The sequence below is a fragment of the Mytilus californianus genome, unplaced genomic scaffold (assembly GCF_021869535.1).
Source record: "Mytilus californianus isolate M0D057914Y unplaced genomic scaffold, xbMytCali1.0.p SCAF_3, whole genome shotgun sequence".
NCBI lineage: Eukaryota > Metazoa > Mollusca > Bivalvia > Mytilida > Mytilidae > Mytilus > Mytilus californianus.
Window position 1 is genome coordinate 118,735,088 of NW_026262679.1, and position 15,140 is coordinate 118,750,227.

Below are 15,140 nucleotides of genomic sequence, written 5' to 3' on the forward strand. Positions count from 1 at the left end.
ATCAGTGAAGAGACATTTATTGTTATGGTGTACAAATTTTTGCACCTCATGTTTGCGTTATACCATCTTTTCCGCAAGTTTATTGTTTTCTGTTTGGTATTAAATTAATAATTAAGATCCATTGTGTTACATCTGTGATCTGTTTATTTGGCAATCGCCATGGCAGTCAGTAGGGTTCAAGAACATCCGTTGTTCGACCTGCTAGTCAAATGCGTTTTGTTAAAATATACTTTTTCACTTTTTTGATCTTTTGGAAAATGTTGTTTGTGCTGTATTTAGACCCCTCTACAAAGAAATTTGTTTTGCATGCAAACGTATAAAAATTGCGGTTTTTATCCAACGCAATCATATAGGTTTGAACGTTGTTTTCAATTTAGACTTGTTTATATATATATATATATATGCCGTTTATTCCATTCAGATGTCATCATTGCGTACCCTTATTGGATGTTGTGTTATGAAAGAAAAAATGGTTACATTAACCTAATCATCATTAACATATTCATATGTCTTTATACTACTAACAACAGTTGTCTTATTTGTTGTAAGGGCGAATTTTCAAAAGTTCAATAAAACACCGACCATTCATCTTTTGATGGGGAGTATTCTATATATATTTAATTTAAGTATAATTCCATATGAGAAGGAAAGTGAACAAAAAACTTTGTTTGCATTGAATATTAGGGGTGAAATGAATTATTCATTGCGTTTCGTAATAATTTTCTTGTTATTGAGAAATAGCTTGGGTTTTTTTAAGTCGGGGAAAAAATGTTTGTCACGAGAAAAATACCATGCTCCTTAAAAAGAAAAAAACGGTCAGTGCCTAAAATATAATTCAACTACAAAACTCCGCAAAGGGATCGACGACTTAGACTATTTGGTTCTTTTGTAAGACATTTAACACCCAAACTACAACTTTTTATGTCCAAGATAGAAAATGCAACTTTTTTTATTTTCAAGTCTTTTTGTTTGGTCTAAATTAAAAGGAGTTTGTTGAGGGCTTGACCACCGTTAGTTATTCTTTCACGATCATTTCTCTCGATATACCGAATGACACCCGTGAGTTTATGGGGAACCACTTATGGTAAGTCTTTGATATTTCGTATATGCAACTATATAAGCATTGACAAATTTCATATCCATGGAGTTGGTCATTATCCCTTAGTCATGGTCTATTGACTATTGAAACTTCTGCATAGACTAGTTTAACTGTTAAAGTTTGTGATAAGGTCAGTTTAAGGTTAAACACTTAAGGTAAGTCCTTGATATTTCGTATGCAGCTATATAAGCATTGGCACATTTCATATCCATCCCTTCAGCATATGGTGTATTATAAGGGTCAACAGAAATTTGTTGGCACCACTTGTTTTTGAAATACAGTGTATCATTTGCGCCAAGAATAAAGTATACGATTGCGCCATTTTTTTTCAAATAAAAAAAAGTAATGACTTTACTTCTACTTTTTAACCGGGTATGGGACCAGCGGGTTACATTGGCGAAGTTATGACTACTTTTAATACATAATTTTCTTAATTTTTTCCGTTGATAAATTAATAATCTATTAAGAAACTAAGGTTCCAACTAAGTCAGGCAAAGTTGACCGTAGATAAGTTTGAATATTTTAGATCATTTTTGGTCATCTAGCTCTGTACGTGTTTATATCCTATATATCATAAATGACTTTTTTTTTTAATTACAATTTATTAAGGATTATTATGTACGGTAAATATATGAATACAGGTGTTATGGCGCAAATGAATTCCGTAAATTGGCGCAATTGATACCTTTGAAAAATGATAATTGACGCAAATGATACATCTTGAAAATTGAAATTGGCGCAAAAGGACTGTTGCCCTTTAATCCATAGTTGTTTGATAAACGATTCTGTATTCTGTATATATGAATGACTGCTCCATGGCATTTCTTCATTAAAAGAAATTTATGGAAGATAGATTGTAAAAACTTATTGTTTGTATAAGGCAGCAACCATTTGATTTTCTGGGGGGCTATGGATTTTTTTCTGAGACAAACTTTTTTTTACATTGAGCCAAAATAACTTGTAATTTTTTCCAGGGCCAATCAAAAACAAATATTTTTTTTCACCATCTATTGAAAACAATCTATTTTTTGTCATCTCACTACTGCATAGCATCTTTCACATAGACAGCATGGCTCTTGGTGTAGGTTGGGGAAGGGATTATTTTCTGCTGTTTTTTAAGTCCATTTCCTGTCGTGTGATATTCCTGGAGCCCCATCATACATGTATACCAAGTGTTTTGGATTCTGATGGAGCTGGTGAAATGTCCACCATTTCCATATGTAATGGCTTGGATGGTATATCTGAAAAGGTAAAGTTTTCCACATTTTAATATTTAATACAATGTGTACCAGGAGAAGAACTACTTTATAATATAAGCAAGTGGGATTTTTATCAAATAATTACACTACATTCATTTGAGTTCATTTTTGTTGTAGTTGATTAATGTGTCAACTTGTATGAAGTACCTTGCAACAAAATCTTAATCATTCTTACCTTGTACTCAGACATATGAAAAGCATTTGGTGATAAATGAGAGTAAAATGAATTGAGTTGTACAACAAAACATTTTAAGAATGTAAATAGACCATTTTGTATTTAACAATAGGCAATCTTTTCACCATTCTTTAATGAAAATAAAGTCAATCTTCCAATATATACTTTGAAGTTATAGTAACTAGTCTTCATTATTCTTTCCAAGACCCATAGGTTGCCTTGGGCTGATATTTTTTAGTCCCAGTTGGGTTCTTTGACATGTTCACCAAATCCACTATTGTCATGATTGTTATACATCATAATAATTGTAACAAAATTACCTTGTTTTAGCCAGAGCAATCTGATCAGGCATCTGTGTCCATCTGCAACATCCAACATCTAATGGCAGTATAAGGGGACTTCCATTGACAACTTCTATATTTGATCCTCATTGGATTGTTTGTCTCTTTGACTTAATATTCACCATTTTTATTTCATCGGTCATTTGTAATTTTGCCTTTGTGTCGCTGAATACTGAATAGTTTTAGTTGAACTTCAAACTAACTACATGCATTCAACCGCTTCATATTGAGTATGGTCGAACTCCTAGGTAGATGACTATTAGGCTGCTGATATTATAAATCATAGACATTTTATACTGATAGTGATACTATATACATTTGATGCAACTATATATGCTATTAAATGATTTAATAATAGAAACAAACCTTAACTCCCCTGTCATTTTTTTGTCAGAGTTCTTTCTTCTCTTTCAGTTGTTAAATATACACGATGTCCAACTTTTTTTTTCATGTTTCAAATTAAGCAACAGTTAATTTTTTTTTTGTCATTTTTTTAAAACAAACTTTTTTTTCTCTTCAGTGATAGTCATATCATTTTTTTCCACATTTTCCAGAAAAACTTTTTTTCCAAAAAAATCCATAGCCCCCATCCCCCCCCCCCCCCCTCCCTCCTTCTTCCAGAATATCAAATGGTTGCGGCCTAACAAAAGGTATTTTTCATGTGTTTATTTCACTTTTGCTACTGTATCTTGTGTATTACTAGTATCACCTCAGCCACATTTTGGTCATTTTTGGTTAGGGTTATATTTTTTTTCATTAGAAATTGTATAAATATTAAAGTGATAGAGAGAACCTAAAAAATTGATCAGCAAGATAAGATCTACCAAAAAAGTAAACATTTCTGAATTTATCAATCAACTCCTTTTAGTTTTCTTTGCTCTAAGACAAAGTGGTGGTTTTATTCCTGTTTTAGATTGAAACTTCTTAACTATGACGTCACGCACATAACACTGAACGTAACAGTTATTAGAAAAATAACAGAATGGAAGCAAGACAATTTATTTTTATTTTGACAGTCTACGAAAAAGTTCTTCTGAGGCCAAAACAAAGACGATGAGCATTGTCTTTAATTTTTTGATGTAAATTCAATTCATTGTCCTTTAAATTATCAATTTTTGATTGGTCTGCACGAGAGGGTGACATTCAAAAAATTGTCTCCCGCTGAGCCATGTATGGCACGCCTGAACAACTTTTATTAATTAATCTTAAATTATCTCAGATAAACTAGGATTATCTCAGATAATCCCGGTTTATCTCAGATAAACTAAGATTATCTCAGCTTAATTCCAATTCGAGAAAATCCTAGTTTTTCTCAGAAAATACAGAAAATTCATTACCTGGAGAAAATCCCGGTTTATCTCAAAATATTAACGTTTTACTTTCTCTTTGAAACCATGATGGTGACGAATTCACCTCCTATTATTGGGTGAACGGGGATGTGCCAAAATATAGGTCATAATTTTGCGAGATTTTATATAAAAATTAGCGTCCTTTTTCAGAGGAGGAGCGACATTCAGCATACGGCACGCAATTTTTACTTATATTATTGATCGATCGCTGTGTTATTGTGTCATTTATCACTACTCGTGGTGTGAACATCACCGTTATTGACACCTGGACAAGCGAAATTTGTTGAATCAATTATAATAAAATGCTCCGCTGGGCGCAGCTTGATACGACCGCAGAGGTCGAACCCTGAACAGTTGGGGCAAGTATGGACACAACATTCAAGCTTGATACAGCTCTGAATTTGGATTGTGATTAAATATTTGACACAGAATAGGTTTCTGACACAGAATGAATGTGGTCTAAGAACTTAAAAATTATTAATTTACCTATTATGGTCCACTATCCAAAATCTTAATACATGGTTAGATTCAGCATATCAAAGAATCCAAAGAATTCAATTTTTGATGAAATCAAACAAAGTTTGATTTTGGACCCTTTTGACCTCAATGTGGACCAATTTGATAACGGGGCCAAAAATCAAAATACATGGTTAGATTCAGCATATCAAAGAACCCCATATATTCAATTTTTGTTGAAATCAAACAAAGTTTAATTTTGGACCCCAACTTGTACCAACTTGAAAACTGGGCCCAAAATCAAAAATCTAAATACATGTTTAGATTCAGCATATCAAAAAACCCCATATATTCAATTTTTGTTAAAATCAAACTAAGTTTAATTTTGGACCCTTTGGACCTTAATGTAGACCAATTTGAAAACTGGACCCAAAATTAAAATCTAAATACACGGTTAGATTTGGCATATCAAAGAACCCCAATAATTCAATTTTTGATGAAATCAAACAAAGTTTAATTTTGGACCCTTTTGATCTCAATATGAACCAATTTAATAGCAGGGCCCACAAATAAAAAATCTAAATACATGGCTAGATTCAGCATATCAAAGAACCCCATATATTTAATTTTTGTTGAAATCAAACAAAGTTTAATTTTGGACCCCAATTTAGACCAACTTGAAAACTGGGCCCAAAATCAAAAATCTAAATACATGTTTAAATTCAGCATATCAAAGAACCCCATATATTCAATTTTTGTTAAAATCAAACTAAGTTTAATTTTGGACCCTTTGGACCTTAATGTAGACCAATTTGAAAACTGGACCCAATATTAAAAATCTAAATACACGGTTAGATTCGGCCTGAGACTAGTTATAGTAGTCTCAGATTCGGCATATCAAATAAATAAATGTGGTCAAAGATTTTACAAATCTAATGCGCCATACTGTGCAATTAAAGATTACTTCTTGAAATTTTTCAATATTTGAAATTTGAAAAAAAAATAATATTTGAAGAATAATTCTTTTTAATTTCTGAAATCTGAAATGAGAAAAAATTGACCAATTTCTTTTTACCCCCCACCCCCTATTTCCCCCCAAAAATTCTTTCCCTCAAGATATGGTCATAATCTCAATTCAAATTTCCCATAGTGCTAACTTAATCTATTTTATAATATTTTATAATAGAATTTAAAATATGGTGTCAAATCTTTCATGTGGATTTTTTTTGTAAAAAAAAAAGATGCAACATTTGCAGATATTTTTACTGGTCTTCCTTTATAAATATGCATTTCTTTAAACATAATTTACCTCCCTTACACTGCTTTAAATTTTCTTAATTGTTCATTAACCATTACTTTATACATAATTTTAAAGCAGTGTAAGGGAGGTACTTCAAATGATGTAATTGATTTATCTCCCTTACACTGCTTAAAATTATGTTTTGTACTAAAGTATTTGTCCATTAACCAGGACAACCTTGTTTTCCCCCTTTTTTGCCCCTAATTCCTAAACGGTTTGAGCCATAAATCCCCAAAGCAAATCCTAACCATCCCTTTGTGGTATGGACACTTGTGGTATAATTTCAGAGAGATCCATACACCGTTCCACAAGTTATTGTGACAGTCTTGAAACTAGAAAATGTTTATTTTTGGCCCCTTTTGGCCCCTAATTCCTTAACTATTGGTACCATAACCCCCAAAATCAATCCCAACCTTCCTTTTGTGGTATTTAACCTTAAGGTAAAATTTCATAGAGATCCATTTACTTAAAATAAAGTTATAGTGCGAAAACCAATGTGTCTTCGGACGACGACGACGACGACGACGACGACGCCAACGTCATACCAATATACGACCGCAAATTTTTTTTGCGGCCGTATAAAAACAAGTAATATACAGAAGGGCTGATTATATACAATATACATATACTTTGTACATACATAATAAACAAATTTGGTAGCTATTTCTTTTACACAAACGGACTGTTTACTACCGACGGCTAATTTCGACATCGATAATCATTGAATTCTCATATTTTAATTCATTCAGTCGGTTTTAATTTTTTAATCGTGACAAAGTTTTGTAAAATATTTAATTTTAACTATTGCATTATTTCGTCATTTGTCAGTAAACAAAATAGATAACACTAGAAAGAAGGCAACTAAGTAATCCAATACACAAATAATGCACGATTCAATTATGGAAAAAACAATTATTTCATCATGGTTATTCATAAGACATAATTTTCATTTTGTTTTCAAAATAATTAAATACATAATAGTTTATATGCCACGAACCTTAAAGCGCCAGTTATTAATTGTAGGATATAAACAATAAATGTGCATTGTCTGAAATACAAAATGTGTGTGTACTCGCTAACACGGGTGTCATTCGATTTATCGAGAGAAATGATCGTGAAAGAATATTTAACGGAGGTCAAGTATTGCGAGACGATCGTGAAAGCTCTGGTACTGGATCGTGAAAGAAATTTAATCGAGAAGACATATGAAAAGTCAGTAAATAATCTAATTTAATTAATTAAACGGACAAATTTACAACAAAATAAAACTGTCTGTCAAAATGGTTCAACATTATGGTCAGTATGTGAGAAAATCCAGTTCTAAAAGTACATAGTTTTTACAAAATAACAAAAGGCATATTGCTCCTCGATATTTCAGTGACATCAAAAATGTAAACAAACATGATTTTTTCACAAATTCGAATAAAATAAACAATTTTTCTTCGAAAAAGGGGATTCCATTTGAATGCATCAAATGGTTCTCATAGTTATTTTGTATAAACATAATCTGAAACTTGGTAAAAAAAGAAATATTTACACAAAATTGATATTTCGGATCGTCAAAGATCACGTACCGGTTTTTGAAGATCGTGAAAGATCTGATGCTACGAAGACGTTCAAATTATTCTACAATTATATGATAATTAATATTTGTTATTGGTATTAAAAAAAAACTAGATTGGCATGACTGACCCGGGTCTCTTTTGTTGGTGAATAGGGCTATAATCGTGCAATGCCATTGGATCTAATATCTTATAATACCACACAGACTTGGTAAATTGTATCAATACCAGTCCATTTGTCCATCCTTCATAAGTATTGTTTTTTTATACATTAAGATGTTTTATTTTGTATTTATAACTTTGAATTTTCATTTTTATGCCCATTATATTTATAAAGCTCACATACCTGTATGCTATAGGGCCACAGTATTTGGTGTATGGTGTACATGTCTGTCTGCATGTTTCATATATGACGTCAATTGTATTTGATATATTGAATGATAGTAAGATGTCTGTGTCTGACTGTCGGTCAGGGTTCATATACTTTCGACCTCATGTTCCGAATTAATTGGCCAAACATAACTTTTACATTTGTCAGTTTCTAAGGTACTGTAAGCATCGGAACACCTATATTTGGTGTACGGGATTTTTGTAGAGATCTGTATGGCATGGTGCATCTGACCTTGACCCTTTTTTATGAATTATGGACAATTATAAGCGTATGTGATACTTCTAGTAAAACCCTTTATATTACAGAAGTTCAACAAATATACTATCATTAGTAAAGCAGACGAGACATTTCAGCATTTGCGCTCTGGTATTCTTTAGTCTGTAATATATAGTTATCTCATTGGAAATCAATCCACATCTGCTACGTTGTATACAAAGATACATATAACTTAAGAAAGTATTGTTGCACAAAATGTTGGTTATCGTTCAAGCTCAAATATAAGACATTCAACAAGTTCCTACTATAACTATCACCACTCTGTATATCTATCACCACTCTGTATATCTATCACTACTCTGTATATCTATCACCACTCTGTATATCTATCAACATTCTGTAATCTACCACAACTCTGCATATCTATCACTACTCTGTATATCCATCTCTACTCTGTATATCTATCACCACTCTGTATATCTATCACCATTCTGTATATCTACCACTACTCTGTATATCTATCACCACTCTGTATATCTATCACTACTCTGTATATATATCACCACTCTGTATATCTATCACCACTCTGTAAATCTATCACTACTCTGTATATCTATCACCACTCTGTATATCTACCACTACTCTGTATATCTATCACTACTCTGTATATCTATCACCACCCTGTATATCTATCACAACTCTGTATATCTATCACTACTCTGTATATCTACCACCAATCTGTACATATGCCACCACTCTGCATATCTATCACCAATTTATATATCTATCACCACTTTGTATATCTATCACCACTCTGTATATCTACCACCACTCTGTATTTCTACCCCAATCTGTATATCCATCACCACTCTGTATATCTATCACCACTCTATATATCTATCTCCACTCTGTATACTTATCACCACTCTGTATCTCTATCACCACTGTGTATATATATCACCACTCTGTATATCTATCCCCATCCTGTATATTTACCACCACCCTGTATATATATCACCACTCTGTATATCTATCACCACTCTGCATATCTATCTCCACTCTGTATATCAATCACCACTTTGTATACCTATAACCACTCTGTATATCTACCACCACTCTGTATATCTATCAACACTCTGTATGTCTACCACCACTCTGTATATCTATCATCACTGTGTATATCTATCACCACTTTGTATATCTAGCACCACTCATTATATCTACCACCACTCTGCATATCTATCACCACTCTGTATATATATATCACCACTCTGTTTATCTATCACCCCTCTGTATATCTACCACCACTCTGTATATCTACCACCACTCTGCATATCAAACTCTATCACCTCTTTATATATCTATCACCATTTTGTATATCTATCACCACTCTGTATATCTATCACCACTCTGTATATCTATAACCACTTTGTATATCTATCACCCCTCTGTATATCTACCACCACTCTGTATATCTACCACCACTCTTCATATCTATCACCATTTTATATGTATATATCACCACTTTGTAAATCTATCACCACTCTGTATATCTATCACCACTCTGTATATCTACCATCACTCTGCATATCTATCTCCACTCTGTATACCTATCACCACTTTGTATATCTACCACCGCTCTGCATATCTATCACCACTTTATATTTATATCACCAATGGTATATCTTTCACTACTCTATATCTACCACCACTCTGCATATCTATCTCCACTTTGTACATCTATCACCACTCTGTATATCTACCACCACTCTGCATATCTATTACAACTTTATTGTCTATCACCACTTTGTATATTGATCATTACTCTTTATATCTATCACCACTCTGTATATCTATTAACACTCTGTATATATATCACCACCTTGTATATCTATCACCACTCTGTATATCTATCACCACTCTGTATATCTACCACCACTCTGCATATCTATCTCCACTCTGTATATCTATCCCCACTTTGTTTATCTATCACCACTCTGTATATCTACCACCACTCTGTATATCCATCAACAATCTGTATATCTACTACCACTCTGTATATCTATCACCATTCTGTATATCTATCACCACTTCGTTTATATATCACCATTCTGTATATCTATCACCACTCTGCATATCTATCACCACTCTGTATATCTATCTATCTGTCAAGTTTACTGACTTTGAACATGTTGAACTAGGTTTTAAACTGCTAGTACTATCAGATCGTTCTTTTGTGTCCTATTTATTGGTATATTTTTTTTTATCTGTATTGTGTTGATCTGAACCTTTTTCAACAAATTTTTACTTTTAAGTTCTGACTTCGGTCTTATCCCATGTGTACAGTCTCAGTTTAAGGTATGGTTTGGCACTAGACCTTTTTTTAGCCCCTTCCAAAAATGCATGTGCATTCCCCCGTCATGGCATATTGTGTAATTGAGTCTTTGTTCCTGTATTTCATTTTGTTTTTGTTGTAAATATAAATCAGGCTGTATGTTTGCAAATTTGCTTTTTTTTACACTCGTCGTTTTGGAAATTAAAAAAGAAGATGTGGTATGATTGCCAATGAGACAACTCTCCACAAGAGACCAAATGACACAGAAATTGACAACAATAGAAGATGTTACTAAGTTGAAAAACTTGTGTCTAATCCATTTGTCATTTTGGAACAATAAAATATGTTTAAACTAACAACTATAGGTCACCGTACGGCCTTCGAAGCTAGAATACAGTGTTGCTATTTACTGAAGTTACTCTTAGACTAGTAGCTCTGTACTGTTTTCTTGATGTTGGAGGTCCATAAGATTTTTTTGACGGTGTTGTCCATGTACTATTTTATAGATCGTACTTCTTGGGCATATGTTTTATAGCGACAAGCAACTAGAACTTTGGCTATTTTTCAGTTTAAGTTGTCGTCAGCTAGCAATTTATCTATGCTTTTTTCGGGCTGATTACAGATGTTGTTCAATAGTCCAAGTACTCGAATATGTAGTTGGGCTTCTATTGGTAGTATTCCTTTTAGGATGTTGATAGTAACATCTGCTACATAAGTTGGTAATGAGAGTATAAGCTTTTTCTGGAAGTTTTTGATTAATTCTGGTGAACTTTCTTTTGGTAGTTTTAGCTCTTATCCATAGAGAAGTACTGGAGATACATAACACGAATGACCGAATGACACTTGGAATGAGCGTATGACACATGAAATTTTAATCTTAGTTTAAACAGTATTTATTAATGAAAAATTTTACAAGAATAAAGTATTAAAATATTACATGAAGTTTTAATCTTAGCACATATATGTGAATTTTAAACATTGATTTATAAATAATATTACATTAAAAGTGTATGTTATAACTAAAACATGATTTATTAAAGCAGGCAAGTTCATAAAATGTTATTATAATTTCGTGGATACATCTGTTCCTGATTGCATATATACGATCGCCCAATGTGTTTCAAGTTGGACTACCAAAGTGGGGCCCTCATTTGTAAATTATATTATAACTCACTAACAATCCATGAATTGAAATGTATTTCATTGAACAGTCAACAAAAATTATTTTAAGTAATAATTTTGCGGTACGTTTTAAAACCGCTCAAGGCCTCCTGAGTGCACTCAGGACATGTAATTGATATTTTAGTGGGCGTTAAATTATTTATTTTTTATCTTAATATTTTTGTTTGAATAAAATTAATTGAATATTTCAGAAGTTATTGAAGTGTTTATTAACACGCACCGTTATTTGGAATATGTCATGCATGACCGATGATCATATTCAATACCAATTATCATGTTGATAAGGTCTATACAAATCCTTAATTAGGTCTTCTGATCTTTAGTAATTAGTGAAGGTAATCAACACATACTAGTTAACCAAACAAGAAAGGTTTTCTTAGAACAAAAATAAAGATAAAAGTTGCAAAAAATGTTAAATAAATGTTTTGTTTTGTTTGTAATAATATTAAAGCCATTTGAGAAATTTAAGAAATCCATTCAGTTTATTTAATTCGAAAACGTTAACAAATATAGATCTAATTCATTGCAAAGTGTGGCGTCCTTCAGGGATCAAAACCCCGTTTTAAAAGCGTTTGTTTAAAGGTTAATTATGCATTGGCCACGTGTCGTTAAAAAAACCAAACTGATTAACAATGTAATAGAGTTGTAAGGTAATAGATATTTCAGGTATTGGGCATTTGTTATAATCATGATTAGATTATCTATTTGACAAAAACACTTTCTAATTCAACTTACCAAGTAAATACTTAAATGTCACACTTAACAATAAAATGGATGACAAATTCCTGCACCATATTTCACTCTTTTAATAGAGAAAATTAATGAAAGAAAAACGGCGCGTGATATTTTTTTTAAAAAGATTATAACTTCCTAAAAGGAAACTCTTTAGAACTTCGAAATGGTGTATTTCAACTTTGCTAAACTTATTTCAACATTTTAGTTATTTGTCCTAGTTAATTGTGCGGATGCCAGATTTATATAACATATTTCAATATCTTCATAAAGACAAATACGGATATAACATTCAAATTCTCTTAAAAAAAACTCTCAAGACAATCTTCTAAATTCTAGATCCCTCTGATCTTCATTATTATCGATACACTTGTCATACATCTACATCCTGAATAAATCAATTGTTATTTATATCAAATTTGGAAATTTAAAACTTCTAAAACGTTTCCCGTAAGAGCGTAATCTTTCATTCTTCTCTATCTGTATAGATGCATCATTGTATCTATATCTTATCCCTTATGACCATGAAATTTTCCTCCTATGTGTCGTGGCTTTCTATTGGCTCCTTTTATTCAGTTAATTGATTTTTTCAAAATTCTCAGATAATCCTGGATTATCTCAGAATTTTCAGATAATCCCAGATTTTCTCCAGTTAATTATTTATCTAATTTTGTGAGGAATATAATGAATTATCTCAAATATGCATTAAGCTGAGAAAATCCCGGTTTATCTTTAAATTCTAAGATAAACCGGGATTATCTGAAAAAAATCGAGATAATCCCGGTTTATCTGAGCTTAATGTAAAATAGTGAGATAATCCTAGTTTATCTGAGATAATCTAGGATTATCTATAAAAGTGGTTCAGGCGTGCCATATGTATCTACAACCGAACGCCTTGTCCATCGACTGATCCAAGTAATCAAGGTATTTTGGTAGAGACGTATTTGTGCATCCCCATCTCGGGTACAGCAAACCATCAAGATCTCAAAGGTATAGCAACCACTCAAATGTGTCAAACAATGTTAAATTATATATGTTGGTATTGTGGTGAGCAAAATCACACCTTCATATGTGTGTCGTCATGGAGCTCCTGTCATTTGTCACAGGTGTAATGGTGAAGGCCACAAAGCTAAAGCTTGTCAGATGCATTAGGGCATTGGCCAAGAAGTGAGTGCCGTAACTGGCGATATTTCATGTGAAGCAAAGGTCGGTAAGAATAAATCCGTACGCATAAACGTGATCGTAATGGTAAGTTCAAAGCTAAGCCAGTTTCTAAAATAGACTTTTTAAACATTCGAGGTGTCTGTAGAAAAATACATGTACTAAAAAATCATCTTACTTAGGATAATGTAAGTATATTTGGCATGGTTGAAACTTTCTTAAAACTAATGATAGACCTGCAAATTTGATGATACGTATACATGGATCGGAAAATTCAGGAACTCAGGTAAAGATAAAGGGGGAATAGGTATCTGCTTAAAATCAGACCTTCCAGTTCTAGATGATAATGTTCTGAATACTTGTAGTAAAGACTATAAACATGAGCGTTTGTGAGTTCTGTCTAGAATAGGCAATACCAAAACTGCTATAGGAATTGCATATTTTCCGAATGATGGTATTGATCGGGAAACAACCGATATACTCATGTATGAATTACTTGAAAACTGTTCAAAGCTAGCAATCTCTAGTTATGAAAGTTTACTGATAGGTGACTTTAACGGAAAATGTATCGAGAAGTGTCAAATTACTAATTTTAATATTGTGTGAATGGCATTTATAATGGAAAAAGGCTTCACATCAGTTTATAGAAGTAAGTGAGCTATATGCTGTAAATTGCCTCGCGGTTTGCCAAGGATTTTATACGCTTATTCTTAACAACCAGAGGTCCGCGATTGACCATGTTCTTCTTTCAGAAGCCCTTAGTCGCAACGTTACATGTGTAATTATAGATGTATAGGAAAGTATTTTCGATCTACATAGTGACCATGTAATAATACGGACTGAAATGAACGTAAATATGTGTAGTATAAAGAATAAACCCCAAAAACCTGCTTTCATTTGGAAAATTAACGATAATACTGATTGGCACACTTTTCGGTCAACCCTAAAACAAAAATTCAACGCGTCAGTGCCTATTATGAAAATATCATTTGATATCAATACTATTTGGGGTCAATGGTAAAAGTCTGTTCATGATGCAGCTTATTTTTCTATCGGAAAAGCAAGCAAATCTAAGCACTATCCTAGGTTCTGGGACAAAGAGCTTGACTTTTTAACGAAAAGCAGAAAAGGAAGTAACCGTCTAAAAAGAATTCACGACAAAACCCGTGACTGTAATAGCGAGACGGGCAAACTTTTGACTAATACTTATAAGCGCAGGAAAGTTAAAGTCCAAGAAGCTATTAAAAAGAAGGAAAACGCTCTGAAATTGAAACAATTTCATGACAAATGAGTTAATTCCTCCAATAAAGTAATAGGCTTCTGGGACCTTTTAAAAAGCAAAAATAAGAGTACTGTCCCCAAACAAATTATGAACCCAAAGAATAAGTCCGAACTTCGTACGGACGAAAAAGACATAAATGCTGTTTTGAGTAACCATTTTAACTCTTTCGGTAGAGATTCTTAAAACGTAATATGCAAAATGAGGTTAAGGAATTTCTTTCGAGTATAGAAAAAAATGACGTTTTTCCTGACTTGCACATCTCAGTAAAAATTGACAGAGAGCAGATAGATAAAATTATAA